The 15,253-nt window shown below is 38.3% G+C and overlaps 1 protein-coding gene across 7 annotated transcripts in view; it reads right to left on the minus strand.

The window, feature by feature from the left end:
* PIAS2 (protein inhibitor of activated STAT, 2) overlaps positions 1-15,253 on the minus strand; it is a 107,258-nt gene that overhangs the window by 78,891 nt on the left and 13,114 nt on the right. Inside the window, exon 2 of one of the 7 annotated variants that reach the window (XM_010840954.1) lies at positions 9,385-9,473. The exons of the other annotated variants lie outside the window; for them this stretch is intronic. The gene's annotated coding sequence lies outside the window, so the exon portion shown is untranslated. The remainder of the gene's footprint in view (positions 1-9,384; positions 9,474-15,253) is intronic. 7 annotated transcript variants of the gene reach the window in all.

Here is a 15,253-nt window from a genome sequence, read left to right on the forward strand (position 1 = left end):
TACAGCCTTGACGAACTCCTTTTCCTATTTGGAACCAGTCTGTTGTTCCATGTCCAGTACTAACTGTTGCTTCCTGACCTGCATACAGATTTCTCAAGAGGCAGATCAGGTGGTCTGGTATTCCCATCTCTTTCAGAATTTTCCACAGTTTATTGTGAGCCACACAGTCAAAGGCTTTGGCATAGTCAATAAAGCAGAAATAGATGTTTTTCTGGAACTCTCTTGCTTTTTCCATGATCCAACGGATGTTGGCAATTTGATCTCTGGTTCCTCTGCCTTTTCTAAAACCAGCTTGAACATCAGGAAGTTCACGGTTCACATATTGCTGAAGCCTGGCTTGGAGAATCTTGAGCATTACTTTACTAGTGTGTGAGATGAGTGCAATTGTGTGGTAGTTTGAGCATTCTTCAGCATTGCCTTTCTTTGGGATTGGAATGAAAACTGACCTTTTCCAGTCCTGTGGCCACTGCTGAGTTTTCCAAATTTGCTGGCATATTGACTGCAGCACTTTCACAGCATCATCTTTCAGGATTTGGAATAGCTCCACTGGAATTCCATCACCTCCACTAGCTTTGTTCATAGTGATGCTTTCTAAGGCCCACTTGACTTCACATTCCAGGATGTCTGGCTCTAGGTCAGTGATCACACCATCGTGATTATCTGGGTCGTGACGATCTTTTTTGTACAGTTCTTCTGTGTATTCTTGCCATCTCTTCTTAATATCTTCTGCTTCTGTTAGGTCCATACCATTTCTGTCCTTTATCGAGCTCATCTTTGCATGAAATGTTCCTTTAGTCTAACTTAAAGACAAAGTTATTTCCTAGAAAAATGTGTTACTCAATCTGATTCAAGGAGTATTATCTTTGTCCTGCTCTACTTCCAGAATTATCTGCCTAGAAAAGATAACTTAGTAAATAAATTCCTCTACCTCTTCAAGGGAAAAATGGAATTTCTTCATTAAACTATTCAAGAGCTTAAGAATCAGAAAATCAAATACACGCTAGAAAACAAACATGGAAAAAATTACTGAACACAAAACACAAACTTTTAAAATATTACTGTATTTCAAACTTCAGCAGGTGAGTCCACGCATCCAACCAAAATTTCAGAGAAAAGCTGATGAAACAGGGATCCAGGATACCACCCATTCTGTCATCTCCCAAGACAGATGATAAGGCATCCTCTGGTAACACAGTAATGTTTCCTATGAGCACAGACATAAAAGCCTCAAAGTACCTAAATATAATTTAATCTAGGAAAATAAAAATGGTTTAAGATAAATTCAATAAATTACTTGGTTAAAATGACTTCACATACTGAAATATTTACAGATAAAACTTCTATAAAGTACACAGAATTTCTGTTAAAATCACGTGGGGAGAGTAGATGAGGACATACACGATGCTTTTGGCAGGAAAGCTATGACAAACCTAGACAGTGTGCTGAAAAACAGAGACATCACACTGCCTATAGTTAAGGCTCTGGTCTTCCCAGTGGTCAAATACAGTGGTGAGAGCTGGACCGTAAAGAAGGCAGAGTGCCAAAGAATTGAGGTCTTCGAACTGTGCTGCTGGAGAAGACACCTGAGAGTCCCTTGGACAGCAAAGACATCAAACCAGTTAATCTTAAAGAAAATCAACCCTGAATATTCATTGGAAGGACTGATGCTGAAGCTCCAGTGTTCTGGTCACCTGACATGAACAGCCAACTCACTGGAAAAGTCTCTGATGCTGGGAAAGACTGAAGGCAGAAGGAGAAGAGGGCGTCAGAGAATCCGATAGCTGGGTGATATCACCGATGCAATGGACATGAACTTGGGCAAACTCTGGGAGATGGTGAGGGACAGGGAGGCCTGGCATACTGCAGTACAAACAGACACAACCGGGCAACATGAAAAAAGACCCGAGTTGATAATACAAGATATGGAATACACAGAGAATTCTCTACCTTTGTCACCTAGAAAGTCTCCGTAATAAAAAGTTTGCATGACAAGGGCAAACTGGTGGGGTACATGGCACTATCTATTCAAGTTTTCTATTAATCTGAAAGTATTCTATATTCATTAGACAAAAAAAAAAAAAAAAGTCATTTGTTTGAATCTAGGATAAAGAGATTGTGATCTAAATATCATTTCCCACCAAAAAAAAAAAAAGCTCAGGCTCCTTGGGGAAATGTCTAACTGCAAGTCTGAAAATGCACAAGACATACCTAGAACAGCCTATGCAGAAAACAAATTATCAAGGACTACTGAAATCCTGTCAGAAGGACACAAAACAACTCAGCAGCCCAGGACAAGCTGATGTGAGCAGCAAAAACTCTAACACTGCATCAGATTCAAACATCAAGTATATGAAAAATCATTTGTACATAATGATACTTAAAAAAACTCACTGATCTCCTTTAGAAAACATTGGGAAACCAACTCATTAGTATTCTGAAAGTGGATAAGGTAAGAAGAAAAACAATACAAAAAGATTTACTGGCTCAAAAAAATGCATGTGATTAGCTAGATAAATGTATTCAGTTCAGTTCAGTTCAGTCGCTCAGTCATGTCCGACTCTTTGCGACCCCATGAATCGCAGCACGCCAGGCCTCCCTGTCCATCACCAACTCCCGGAGTTCACTCAGACTCACGTCCATCGAGTCAGTGATGCCATCCAGCCATCTCATCCTCTGTCGTCCCCTTCTCCTCCTGCCCCCAATCCCTCCCAGCATCAAGAGTCTTTTCCAATGAGTCAACTCTTCACATGAGGTGGCCAAAGTACTGAAAGAAATCCCAGGGCTGATCTCCTTCAGAATGGACTGGTTGGATCTCCTTGCAGTCCAAGGGACTCTCAAGAGTCTTCTCCAACAACACAGTTCAAAAGCATCAATTCTTCGGCGCTCAGCCTTCTTCACAGTCCAACTCTCACATCCATACATGACCACAGGAAAAACCATAGCCTTGACTAGACGGACCTTTGTTGGCAAAGTAATGTCTCTGCTTTTGAATATGCTATCTAGGTTGGCTATCTAGGTTGGTCATCACTTTCCTTCCAAGGAGTAAGCGTCTTTTAATTTCGTGGCTGCAGTCACCATTTGCAGTGATTTTTGAGCCCCCAAAAATAAAGTCTGCCACTATTTCCACTGTTTCCCCATCTATTTCCCATGAAGTGATGGGACTGAATGCCATGATCTTCATTTTCTGAATGTGGAGAATTAAGCCAACTTTTTCACTCTCCACTTTCACTTTCATCAAGAGGCTTTTGAGTTCCTCTTCACTTTCTGCCATAAGGGTGGTGTCATCTGCATATCTGAGGTGATTGATATTTCTCCCGGCAATCTTGATTCCAGCTTGTGTTTCTTCCAGTCCAGCGTTTCTCATGATGTACTCTGCATAGAAGTTAAATACGCAGGGTGACAATGTACAGCCTTGAGGAACTCCTTTTCCTATTTGGAACCAGTCTGTTGTTCCATGTCCAGTACTAACTGTTGCTTCCTGACCTGCATACAGATTTCTCAAGAGGCAGATCAGGTGTTCTGGTGTTCCCATCTCTTTCAGAATTTCCCACAGTTTCTTGTGATCCACACAGTCAAAGGCTTTGGCATAGTCAATAAAGCAGAAATAGATGTTTTTCTGGAACTCTCTTGCTTTTTCCATGATCCAGCGGATGTTGGCAATTTGATCTCTGGTTGATACAAAAGTAAATGTGGTTTGGACTATGAATTTCAAATCATTGTAACTAGGCTCAAACACGTCTTTATTAATCAAAATAGGAATTGTTACAATCAACACATTTTGCCTACAAGAAATGTTTGTTTATTCTTCTAGCAAAAAAACCCTGCTTCAGAATTGGACGATCTCTTGGAAAGCATTTTCTGCCTCCTGCTGGTTGTGGAAACACTTTGCCTGCAAAAAGTGGTCGAGATGCTTGAAGAAGTGATAGTCGATCGGCGAGAGGGCAGGTGAATACGGTGAATGAGGCAAAACTTGGTCCCCAATTCATTCAAATTCTGAAATGTTGGTTGTGCACTGCCATGGAGAAGAATTGGGCTCAATCTCTTGACCAATGCTGGCTGTAGGAGCTGCAGTTTTCGGCACATCTCAACAATTTGCTGAGCACACTTCTCAGATGTAATGGTTTCACTGGGATTCAGAAAGCTCTAGAGAATCAGACCACCAGACAGTGACCAGGACCTGTTTTGGGAGGAAGTTTGGCTCAGGATGTGCTTTGGAGCTTCTTCTTGGTCCAACCACTGAGCTGGACATCACCAGTTGTTGTACAAAATCCACTTTCCGTTGCACGTCACAGTCCAATCGAGAAATGGTTCGTTGTTGTTGAGTAGGATAAGAGAAGATGACACTTCAAAATGATGACTTTTTTTTGATTTGTGGTCAGCCCACGAGGCGCCCACTTAATGAGCTTTTTCACCTTTCCAGCTTGCTTCAAGTGCTGAACAACCAGAGAATGGTCGATGCTGAGTTCTTCGGCAACTTCTTGCATAGTTGTAAGAGGATCAGCTTTGAGGACTGCTCTCAGTTGGTCACTGTCAACTTCTAATGGCCAGCCACTGCACTCCTCAACTTCAAGGCTCTCGTTTCCTTTGCGAAACTTGCGGAATCATCCCTGCGTCATACGTTCGCTAGCAGTTCCTGGGTTAAATGACTGTTGATGCTGTGAGTTGTCTCCGCTGCTTTACACCCACCCTTATGGCAGAGAACAAAGAGAAACTAAAGAGCCTCTTGATGAAGGTGAAAGAGGAGACTGAAAAAGCTGGCTTAAGACTCAGCATTCAAAACACTAAGATCATGGCATCCAGTCCCATCAATCACTTCATGGCAAATAGATGGGAAACAATAGAAAGAGTGACAAACTTTATTTTCCTGAACTCCAAAGTCACTATGGACGGTGACTGCAGCCACGAAATTAAAAGAAGCATACTCCTTGGAAGAAAAGCTATGACAAACCTAGACAGCATATTAAAAAACAGATACATCACTTTCACTTTTCACTTTCATGCATTGGAGAAGGAAATGGCAACCCACTCCAGTGTTCTTGCCTGGAGAAGCCCAGGGACGGGGGAGCCTGGTGGGCTGCCGTCTATGGGGTTGCACAGAGTCGGACACAACTGAAGTGACTTAGCAGCAGTAGCAACACACTGAACAGAAAGTAAAAGCCCACCATGGCTGAACCACAGTAATCTAAAGGAATGCGTATTATGAAAGCAGGATAAGCAAAGAAACTGACAAACCCGGGGAGGGAGGGAAATAACCTAAACATTTACTGGATAAAATTATAGTATGAAACATGTGAGGCTAAGAAAAGACAAAAGTGCTGGGCAAGATGGCATGCCTGAATGTTGGTAGACGTGGTAAGCAGTTTAAAACATTCTACAGCAAAGGAAGAAAAATACAGTAATTTTAGATTTATATATAAAGTTTCAAGAGAAAATTAATTAAACTCCAAGAGTTTGCGAGAAAGCAAAAAAAAAAAATGTATTTCACAACTAGTAAAATGGAGAAACATGAAAAAGAGAAAAAAAAAGACAGCAAGAAAACAGATGAGGAAACAAAATGCAGAAAAAGAAACATGCTCAAACTAAAGGTGTAGAAATAAATACAAATATATCAATAATCCCAACAAATGAAAATGAAATACTTCCCAATTAAAATAGCCATTAAGGGATATCACTACAGAAATCACAGCATCAAAAATATGGGAATACTAAGAACAACTCTACACACATGAATTTGTCAACTGAGTTGAAATGGATCAATTCCTTGAAAAATACAAACTATCAAAATTCACCCAATATGAAATAGATAATTTGACTACTCCATCTAATTAGGAAATTTAGTTCTTAATTTTAAAAAAAAATTAAAAAAAAAAAATTACCACACCCAGATCATTTTACCAGAGAATTCTACTCAACATTTAAATAAGAATCAGTACCAATTCTACATAATTACTTCTGGAAAACAATATCAGAGATTTCCAAATTTATTTTATGAAGCTATAACAGACTGATAACAAAACCAAACAAAATCAATACAAAAAATGAAAATAAAACCAACATCCTTCACAACTGTAGACGCTAAAATCTTCAAGTATTAGCAAACAGATTTCAGCAATATATAAAAAGAATAATAAGACCAAGTGAAGTGTTTATTCCCAGAATAAACAGTCAGCTCAATGTCTGAAATCACAGAAGTACACCATACTAACAGCTTAAGTAAAATCACATGATTATACATATATGTGTGTGTGTGTATCAATGAAGAAAAAAGCATGTGACAAATTCAACAACCACTCATGATAAAAATTCTCAGAAAAAAAGGAATACAGGAGAACCACCTCACCTTGATAAAAAGCACCTACAAAAAAAACTACAGCTCATGGTGGAAAAAAATGAATGCTTCTCCCTAAGACTGGGAATGAGGCAAGGATGTGCTGGAAGTTCTAGCTAGTGGAATGAGACCAACAAAAGAAAAGACACAGCGACTGAAAGAAAAAAACAAAACTGCCTGTACTGGCAGATTCCAAGGAGTATGCAAAACAATTACTAGAATTAATAACTGGGGATTTCTCTCGTGGTTCCAGTGGTTAAGAATCCACCCTACAATGCAGGGGACACAGGTTTGATACCTAGTCAGGGAACTAAGATCCCACATGACATGGAGCAACCAAGCCCACGTTACAACTGCTGAGCCCACATGTGCTACAACTAGAGTCTGCACCACTGTGAAAGATCCCCAGTGCCACTGCTAAGACTTGACACAGCCAAACATAAATAATAAAAAAAATTTTAACTGTTTAGAGACAGAGAGAGAATTAATAATTGAGTCCATCAAGGTCACAGGATACAAAAGCCAACACACAAATACAATCACACCTCTATATACTAACCAAGAATATGCGGAAACAAGTAAAACACACAATACTATTTATAATCCCTCCAAAGAAAATGAAAATATGTACAGTCAAAACTATAACAAAACACATACAGGTCTTGTATGCTGTTAACTACAAAACACTAATGAAAGAAGTCTGCTGCTACCCCATAGACGGCAGCCCACCAGGCTCCGCCATCCCTAGGATTCTCCAGGCAAGAACACTGGAGTGGGTTGCCATTTCCTTCTCCAATGCGTGAGAGAGAAAAGTGAAAGTGAAGCCGCTCAGTCGTGTTCGACTCTTTGCGACCCCATGGACTGCAGCCTACCAGGCTCCTCCGGCCATGGGATTTTCCAGGCAAGAGTACTGGAGTGGGGTGCCATTGCCTTCTCCAGAAAGAAGTCTAAAAAGTGCTAAATAAATGGATCCCTTGTGCACTGGAACAAGGAACAAAACAACAAAATCGATTTTCCCTATGTCAAGTCACAGATTTAAGACAATTCCTACCCGAGTCTCACCAAAGCGTTTTATAGATATACATGAGGTTATTCTAAAATTTGTATGGAAAGGCAAAAGAACTAGAGATTAAGGGGATGGAAAGGAAATAGGTGTGGCTATAAAAACAATAATATGAGTGATGCTTGTGGTGATGGAAATGGTCTGTACCTTGTGTCAATGTCAATACCCTGACTGTGCTATTGTACTACAGTTTAGCAAGGCATTATCAACGGGGTACCTGGATAAAGAGGACACAGATGTCTCTGTTGCCTCTGTATTCCTTCTGACAACTGTCAGCGAATTAACAATTATCTTAATAAAAAATTTAAAGTATAAAGACCAACATTATTACAGCAGATTAATTTTTTAATTCAATACCACGACATTCATAAGAGATTAAAATAAAAGAACACAAAAATGTAGGAGGGGAAATTTTAAAAATCAGGCAGAATAAGATGGCCTAAAAATAAATAAATAAATAAATAAATAATAGGTATGTTAATATCAAACAACAGTATGTAACTGAAAAAGCATTATTAGATATAAAGAGGAACTATAGAGAGTAAAAGTTTCAATTCAACAGCAATATGATAAATTCAAATTTTCATGTACTAGTAACAATTATAAAATGTCTTTTAAAAAGCTGATATAAACTACAAAGAAAATTGAAAAATAATTCTAGCGGAAGAATAACATCTACTCTTAAAAAACAAAGATACAAGATTCTAACAATAGAATTAACAAGTCTAATACTAGACACATATAAAATTTTTCACCAACAACTAGAAAATACACTGTTTTCAAATACAAAAAAACTCTCCAAATTCAAAAAGTCTCAACAGATTTCCAAGGACTGTATCCCCATAGATCACACTACCTAGCCACAACACAAATCAATGACCAAATTAACTAAAAGAATGCTAGCATGTTTAGAAATAAAACTTTTAAAATATTTTTATTTATTTATTTGCACCAAGTCTTAGCTGCAGGACATGGGATCTTTACTTGGGGCATGCAGGATCTAGTTACCCGACCAGGGAGAGAACCAGGGCTCTCTGCATTGGGAGCTTTGGAGTCTTAGCCACAGGACCACCAGGCAAGTCCTCTGCAAATAAAAGTTTTAAAGAACTCATAAATTAAGAATTCATCCCTTGTGTGATTCAGGGAAAGCAAATACATAGCTATTCATGATCTTAAATGTCTATTAAAATGCTGAAAATTAATAAGCAAGTCATCCAACTTAAGAAATTAGAAAAACAGAAATAAACCCAACAGAAATAAAGAACAGAAATTAAGGAGGGAAAGGATACGTTAAAGAGCATATAAAAGACAGAAACTTGATTATCTGAAAGGGTTTTTTTTTTTTTAATTGGCATTTTTAGCTTTTAAAACTAAGCAAGAAAAAGGCAGCACTAAAAAAAAGATTAAAAGGACATTAACGACAAATCTGCCATAAACTCAAGAATGTGGATGAAATGGACAACTTTCTATTAAAGTATAACCTACCAAAATCAGTTTGAAAATTGAAAATACGAGCAATCCTGTAACCAAAGCAACTGAGTCAGTGATTAAGATGTGTCCCAATTCTACAAGGAAGTTCTACCACTTACTCAAGAAACAAATCTTTCTAATCTCACATAAACTCCTCCAAAAGAAAGAGGAAAAGTATATATACTTTATTATGAGGAAATATTACTCATTATTAAAGCCAAAATCGTACGTTAACTACATTCAAACTGAGTCCAATAATGGAAAAAAGGGACAGACCAGGGTAGACTTAATATTCGAAACACAAATTTGGTTTAAATATTAGAAAACAAATCAGTGTATTTCATCACGTTAATAGGTTAACAGAAGAAAAACATAAGACCCTCTCAAAAGATGCAGAAAAAGTTTTTGATAAAATTCAACATCCATTCATTTTCTTTTCAATTAGCAAACTTGCAATAGGAAGGAACATCCTTAACCTGAAGAGATTATCTACAATAAACCTACAGCAAGCATCATACTTAACTGTGAAACTCTGAAAGCATTCCCTTTAAAATCAGGAACAAGATCAGGATGCCCCCATCACCGCTTCTATTCAACATTGTACTGGAGATCCTAGCCAGCACATTAAGACAAGAAAAAGAAAGAAGAAAAAAAAAAGCATAAGAATTGGAAAGGAGGAAACAAAGAGGTCATTATTCACAGATCTGTCTACGCAGAAAATCCAAAAGAATTCTATATACAATTTATCACAATTAGAACAATACCAAGTCCATTATACAAAGTCAAATTGTACTTCTTTACACCAGCAAGGTAGAAAATATAATTTTTAAAGATACCGTTACTGATTTGACACAAAAATAAGGTACCTAGACATAAATCTAACAAAATACTTGCAATCGTTTTTTGAAACTGTTAGAAGAAAATTATAAAAACTTTATTGAATTAGACTGTAAAAGACCTAAGTGAATGAATATTGCCAAGTTCATGCTTAAGAAACAATAACAAAATGTCAGTTTCCTTCAAATTGGTTTACAAATTCAATGCATTTCCCATCAAAACCCCAACAGCTGTGCACGTATCTACAGAACTTTAAAAACTGATCCTAAAATTATATGGAGGAGCAAACCACCAAGAAGTTTTGAGGAGCTACAAGGCAGGAGGACTTGGCCTACTTCTGTGTCCCTCAATGACTGACTAGATGGTTTCATACCAACTCTATGAAAACTTTAAAACTGAACATAATTTAAGAAAAAATAAATTGTTGGAAGGCAAGAAGCACAACAAAGGCAGTAAGAACCTGGAAGGCCAAGACTGTGGAAAGAAGGGAAGCCTAGAATATGGAATCTAATATTTGATGCCTCTTTTCCCCTGGAGATACCTGCCAAAGGAAAGGGGGCAATGGGGAAGTTAAGAAATCAAACAGAACTTTGAATATACTTATAAGGCTGGGAAAACTGAGAAGATATTTGCAAAATACAACATACAAGCCCTGGTATCTGGGATACGTTAATAAACTCCTACAAATCAGTATGAAAAAGACAGATGGCCCAATACAAAAATGGGAAAAGACTTAGCAAGCCACCGCACAAAAGACCAAAAGGTGTATTAAAAAGGGCTTAACATCGTTAATCATTAACGGAATTCAAATGAAAACCAGTGAACATCCACCAAAATGTCTAAAATTAAAAGGATGGATGAGAAAGCACAAGAAGCAACTGGAACTCTATTACTTTGCTAGCGGAAGGAAATTAACAAAAAACTACAACTGTATACAACAATACGGATGAATCTCGCAAACAAAACTGAGAAGAAAAAATGAGACACAAAAAATATACACTACACTATACAGGTCCATTTAAATAAGATTCAAAAAACAAGCAAAACTAGTGTAAGATGTTCAAGTCTGGCCAGTAGGTATCTTCTGAGGAGGAGGAGGTTAGTCACTGGGAAAGGACTCACAGGAATGGATGTCAGTCATGTTCTATTTCTTGCTGTGCTCTGCTTACTTACATATGCCCTATAGCAGTAGAAGTCTGTTTTTATGGGAGCTGTTAAAAAGTTAAAGTAATTAAAACTATGTGATGGTGCTGTCAGACTAAGAAACTAGTCTAGAAAGTATAGACAGATTCAATCGTGGAACTACTACAAATCAGGAGGAAGTTTTTTTTAAAAACTGAGCCATAAAAGGGAACGAATTTGAGTCAGCTGAACTGATGTGGATGAACCTTGAGCCTATTATACAGAATGAAGAAAGTCAGGAGGAGAAAAACAAATACTGTATATCAATGCATATATATGGGACCTAGAAAAAACGGTACTGATGAACCTATATGCAGGGCAGAAACAGAGACACAGAAGTATAGAACAGACTTGTGGACACAGTCTGGAAAGGAGAGGGTCTGATGAACTGAGAGCGTTGAAAAATACACGTTACCAATGTAGACAACGGACTTGTGAACACAGCAGAGGAAGGAGAGGGCGGGACAGACTGAGAGAGCGGCACTGAAGCATATACACTGCCATGTGTAAAACACATAACTTGTAGGAAGTTGCTTAAAACAAGGAACTCAATCCTGTGTCTGTGACAACTTAGAGGGGTGGGATGGGGGAGAGGGAGGGAGGCTGAAGAGGGAGGGAATCTATGTGTACCCAGAGCCGATTCATAACGCTGTACAGCAGAAACCAACACAACACTGTAAAGCAACTCTACCCCAATAAAAATATATATATTAAAAAAAAAGAAACCTAGTACAAACATGGGCAAAAGACATGAATAGAATCTCAGATGAGGGAAGAACACGTTAACCAGCACAGTAAAAGATGCTCAAACTCATTAGCAAAAATCAAAAAACTGAAAACTAAAAAGTGATATTTTATACTCCCCAGCAAAAACTTCTGAAGTTTAATAAAAGTGCTAAGTAATGAAAACCTCTACATTACTGGAGGGAGTAAATACTGATACAATACTCTTTAGAAAATAACCTAGCATTATCCAGTATTGTTGAAGATGCAAGTATCTTTAATTCCCAGCAATGCAATGCTACTTCTAGAATTTCTACAGTAAAACATATTGTATTAAATATTCACATTAAATGAGATCGACAAAGATTACAAATAGCATCGTATCAATGCAAGTTAACTTTGTTCACAAAGTAAGTTACTTGTGTGTGTGTGTGCGCACACACATTTTCAGAGCTTTTTGGATTTCAGACATATAGAAGAGAGATTTAGGCACCTGCTATAGGAGGGGGAAAAAGGAAATTTTTCCAACAAGAAACAATAAACTAGTATTTACATTTACACAATAGAAATTCAAAACCAATGATAAACCAAAACATCCCAAATACATACAGCATTATTCAATTTGTATAAAATTTTAAAACACACACACTAATTATAAAAAATATGCATATATAAAACTTGTGATTTATATATATATAATTTTATATCTATATAATGTGGATGTAATCAGAGAAGGGCACCCTGCTGGTCTAATGAACTATTTCTTAACTAGGATGGTGTGCACATGAATGTTTATTTACCTATACCTTACCTGGTATAAGACCTTCCCTGGTTGCTCAGACAGTAAAGCGTCTGCCTGCAATGCGGGAGGACCTGGGTTCTATCCCTGAGCTGGGAAGATCCCCCGGAGAAGGAAATGGCAACCCACTCCAGTACTCTTGCCTGGTAAATCCCATGGACGGAGGAGCCTGGCTGGCTACAGTCCATGGGGTCGCAAAGTGTCAGACACGACTGAGTGACTTCATTCATTCATTCATTCCCTGGTATAAACAATCTTTTGAATCTATTAAATAATTTAAATATTTAAGTTTATTAATTAGCATGATACACACCAATACATACATCACTAATGAAAGTGAAGTCACTAAGTAGTGTCCGACTCTTTGGGGCCCCATGGACTACAGCTTACCAGGCTCCTCCATCCATGGGATTTTCTAGGCAAGAGTACTGGAGTGGGTTGCCATTTCCTTCTCTAGAGGATCTTCCCAACCCAGGGATTGAACCTGGGTCTCCCACATTGTAGGCAGATGCTTTACCATCTGAGCCACCAGGGAATATTCCCCATTATCAATTCAGAAAACAATCAAGAGGACTTTTTTAAAGGAATTAGAATCTTAAGAGAGTTCAAGATATTTTTCCCCCATAAATCAAGGACAGGTTGCTATTTTAAAAAATGAAGAGGGAGCAGAAAGAAATATAGGATAAAGCTCTTCTAAATCAAAAATATAATCACTAAAATAAATTTTATGGACGAATTCTAAGACAAGGCAAGGAAATCTTCCAGAATGTAAACAAATAAAACGTCAACTTAGGAAATCTAGCATTTACCTGTCAAGAGCCTCAGAGAAAAGAGGAAAGAAATTATCAAAAAAACAAAAAATAATTCCCCAGACCTGAAAAGCCTTACCACTGAAAAGGTTCCACCAGAAGGAATGAAAAAGGCCCACAACTAAACACAGTTCACAAGCCAAAGATAAGGAGATAACCAAAGGTTGTAAACAAGGCTTCCACAAAAGGATAACCATCAGATTTGCAACAGATCTCATCAGCAATACTGGGTGTTTTAAATTCCAAAAGCAAAGCTTTCAAAATTCAGAAGGAAAAACTGTATTACCAACTTACAATTCTGTATCTAAATTTTCCACTAGGAACAAAAGCAAGTCATTTTTTAAATGTTCAAGAAATCAGAAAGTTTATCACCTGCTTATCGTTTCTAAAACAACTACTTGGGTCAGGGACAGGGATTGGGATACTGGGCTCAGCAGCATATACAGCATGGACAAACAGCACAGGAACTATATTCAATATCCTCTGACAAACCCGAATGGGAAAGAACATGAAAATATAAACAGGTGACTGAGTCACTTGCTGTAGAGCAGAAGCTAACACATTATAAACCAACTATACTTCAACAAAATTAAAAAAATAAAACAACTATTCAAGATTATATTCCAGTAAAATCAAAAAGGAGTTTAAAAAAGAGAAAGACATGAGATGCAAACAACAAACCAAACCCAGGAGTGCAATGTAATCTCAGGATAACAGATGTAGAAAGCAAGATCTAGATCTAGAAAGCAGCTCTAGAAAGCAAACTGCCCAATTATAAAAGGCTGAGAGCTGCAGAAAACCCATCTTCAAGAAAAGTTGAATGGTTCTAGGATGAAAACACGTTGCAATATTAAAGTTTTAACAGTGATTTCCAAGAGCTATCCACAATCAAGCCAGGTGTTGTAATATTACTAATTTAAGGAGCCCGGGTTTAACACAGAAGCTCCACACTACTCGGTTCTACAGTAACTACTTACTTATATCCGCGCATAAATCACAAGGCTGGCTATTAGTATTCAATTTGTAGAATCTTTCTGTAGAAGCACAGGAAAGTTTAGAAAAGTTGTAAGCCATAATATAAAAGTTACAAATCTTGACAACGCAATAGAAAATGAAGGCTAGAATGGGAAAGAAGGGTAGTTGTTGTACAGTCACACAGTCATGCCAACTCTTTGTGACCCCACAGACTGCAGCACACCAGGCTTTCCTGTCCTTCACCATCTCCCGGAGCTGGCTCAAACTCGTGTCTATTGAGTCAATGATGCCATCCAACCACCTTATCTTCTATGGTACCCTTCTCCTCCCACCTTCAATCTTTCCCAGCATCAGGGTCTTTTCTAATGAGTTGGTTCTTCGCATCAGGTGGCCGAAGTATTGGAGTTTCAGCTTCAACATCAGTCCTTCCAATGAATACTCAGGACTGATCTCCCCCAGGATGGACTGGTTGGATCTCCTTGCAGTCCAAGGGACTCTCAATAGTCTTCTCCAACATCACAGTTCAAAAGCACCAATTCTTCAGCGCTCAGCCTTCTTTACGGTCCAACTCTCACATCCATACATGACAAGGGTGGAAGCAGGGAGAACAAAAGGAAAATGGTGGGTGTTAAATCCTCTCTAAGACTGGAAATGAAAGAGTGTCTAAAACTGATGGGTCAAAAAACAGAAATCTGGAGAGTCAATGCGTTGGAAAAACACCACCGTAGCAGTAAAGCGTTAGGAAAACATTAGAAAAATACCAACCCACCAAAGCAGTAAAGCAGTAAAACATATTTCTTTAGTTCTGACTCTAGTCTCCAAAGCCTGAAGGTCCTTGGGGAGGGGCAACAGAGAGGAGGCAGCCTAGAATTCACAGTGGGAAAAAACAGAAATCTGGGACTTCCCTGGTGGTCCAGTCGTTAAGAACCCTCCAACCAATGCAGAGGACACCAGTTCAATCCCTGGTCCAAGAAGTTTCCATACAACTAAGCCCTAATGCCCCAACTCCTGAACCCACATGTTGTTACTACTGAAGCCCACGCTCAAGAGCCTGTGATCCACAAGAA

The sequence above is a fragment of the Bison bison genome, unplaced genomic scaffold (assembly GCF_000754665.1).
Source record: "Bison bison bison isolate TAMUID 2011002044 unplaced genomic scaffold, Bison_UMD1.0 scf7180017864153, whole genome shotgun sequence".
Taxonomy (NCBI): Eukaryota; Metazoa; Chordata; class Mammalia; order Artiodactyla; family Bovidae; genus Bison; species Bison bison.